The 2500-nt window shown below is 56.3% G+C and overlaps 1 pseudogene; it reads right to left on the bottom strand.

Annotated features, from left to right (window-relative positions):
• LOC143261390 (large subunit ribosomal RNA) overlaps window positions 1-2500 on the bottom strand; it is a 9120-nt pseudogene that overhangs the window by 3689 nt on the left and 2931 nt on the right.

Raw genomic sequence — 2500 nt, forward strand, 5'->3', positions numbered from 1 at the left:
ATGCTGCGTTCTGCGAGGCTCGTCTAAGTTTGTAGACTCGCCTCTTTTGCCTCGTCAGGTCGGCCGTCCACCATGGGACGGATTTTGAATGCCACTGCTTGGTTGGCATCGAGGAGTCGCACGCTTGGACGATCATTCTTTCGATCTCCTGTGCTAGATGTTCGACATCCCCCTTATTGTTCAATGGATCGGGGGATATACTCCTCTTACTTTCCTGCAGCGCCTTGTCGAACTCGGGCCATTTTGCGCTTCGGAGTCGGAACCTTGGTAATAATCCGTTCCGGTTGGTGCTGCTGTTGCTACTAATTTCGGCAGCACCGTCCTCGGCGCAAAAACTCAAAGAAAACTCTATGACTCGGTGGTCGCTGGTCGTCAGGTCCTCGCGGACCTTCCAACCTCGCACCTTGTCGCAAATATCAGGTGTCGATAGTGTGACGTCGATGTATGACTGTCCACTAGGGCTGGAAAACGTCGGAGCGTTTCCAGCCTCGTTCAAGACAACCAAGCCATGGCTCACGATAAACTCTTCGAGTTTACGGCCTCTCACGTCCGTCTCCGCGCTGCCCCACTGGGCTGATTTCGCGTTAACGTCGGCAGAGATAATGACTCGGTTATGCTTAAGTGCGGAAAGAGCTCTCTCCAACCGCGCCAGACCTGATTCAACGTCATCGGAGCATTGAAAGTACTGGCTGATCAGGAAGAAGCTCCCAAACGAACCCGAGATGCTGACACAGGACAAGTGCGTGTCGCACAAGTTAGAGACTTTGACCACGGTTAGATCCGGGTTTCTGACCGCTATTGCAGCCATCACCGGTTCGCCTGCCGTGATCAGCCTCGTTCTCAAGCCTAGCCCGGGCACAGTACCCCGCCAGCTATATGGCTCTTGTGCAAGCAACACATCTACCCCTCGCCTATGCATCTCAGTCCGGACTTCGTCGGTCACGTTTCGGGCCCGCTGCATGTTATGCTGCATGACCCGTATGACTCTCGAGCGTCGCCGGTCGTTTGTACTATCCATTCAATTCAAATTATTCTTGTCTAACGCGAGACATCTCCAAAACCAGCGCTTCCTGATAGGAGGCGCAGGCCGGGTCTCGCGACTTGTGTTCAAATGGTCGCCCTCTGTCTTTACAGTTGGAGCAGACCGGAGGCTTGCTCTTCCTGTTACAGAGGGCATAGCCGTGCCCTTTTTCGGCACAATGTCCGCAGACATCCTCTTTGAATTTGCAGCGCTTCGCCGTGTGCCCGAAGCGCTGGCACTTATAGCATCGGGTGACCTGTATGAAGTCCCGCACACGACAGGAACTCCACCCGAGGTACACCCGGTCCCCTCTCTGCGCCAGCCGCCGACGAATCTGCGGACTGACGGCCACTACCCAGTTGGCTGTCTCCGGGGTCTTGCCAGCCATGCGACTGACCCGAACACCCGAAGGCACATCCTTCTGGGACGCCTCAGAGAGGTTTTGCCTCCAAAGACTGGAGGCAATTTCCTCCTTGCCCATCCCTTTCGGAATGTCATAAATCAGGACCTCGGGGTCCCGTTTGCTGGGCAAGGAGACGGACAGTCCCGCACTCGCCAGCTTCTTATTGCCTACGAAGGCTTTTAGGTCCTCCTTGCGATCGGTTTCGACGACGATGCCACCGGAGTGGATGCGTCGAACCGATCTGACACGGATCGCCTCCTTCGCAGGTTTTACGATCGACAGAACAGCTCTCTTAGTAGCATCGCTGTTCTGTCCTTTATCCTTTGGCGGGAAGATACGCACCACGTATTGTGTCGGTGGTCTTCTCGCCTCCGGAGTCGCTGACTGGTTGACCTTTGCCACTTGGGCGTAGGTCAACTGCGCGGCATTGGAGACCGTCTTCGGGAGGGTTCCCTTGGACGGCCCAGGTCGCGCCGCACTCATTACGGCAGGACGCGCTTTTAGGTCCGCCCTGACCGCGGCGAGTTGCCCTTCGACGAAGCTGTTTCGTTGAATCAGCTCCTGGACCAACTCGTTGAGTGCTCCGACTTCTGCTAGTATCTTCGACCCGGACTCCTTGTTGACTTTCGACTCGGGTCGAAAGCAAAAGGTCCGTATCTCCGATACTCGCCTGAAGGCTTCGTCTCTCACGAGATCGAGAGGCCGTACCTTGTGCCCGGAAACCGTCCCCTTCGATTTCCTGGCCTGGTTTGCTGCGGCCTTGCCAGTAGGTGCGACTGGCTTGGCACGCTTCGACTTTTTGGTGACGGTTTTCCAACCGCCACCTTCGGGGTCTTCGACACGCACGGGTGCCGGTTGCACCTTCACGAGCGTGTCTTTGACTGATTCGATTTTTCTGGGTTTCTCCTTCCCAGCCTTGCGGCTGGGGGAGTCCCCCGACTTGGGCGCTGTCCCCACGTTACCGGTGTCCGGCGCGCCTTCTTCCGTGGTCTCAGTTTTCACCGAGACCGCTCGCGTGGGTGTCACGCATCTCTCCAAGGTAGTAGATAGGGACAGATGGGAATCTCGTTAATCCA

Source organism: Megalopta genalis, unplaced genomic scaffold (assembly GCF_051020955.1).
Source record: "Megalopta genalis isolate 19385.01 unplaced genomic scaffold, iyMegGena1_principal scaffold0051, whole genome shotgun sequence".
NCBI classification, from domain to species: domain Eukaryota; kingdom Metazoa; phylum Arthropoda; class Insecta; order Hymenoptera; family Halictidae; genus Megalopta; species Megalopta genalis.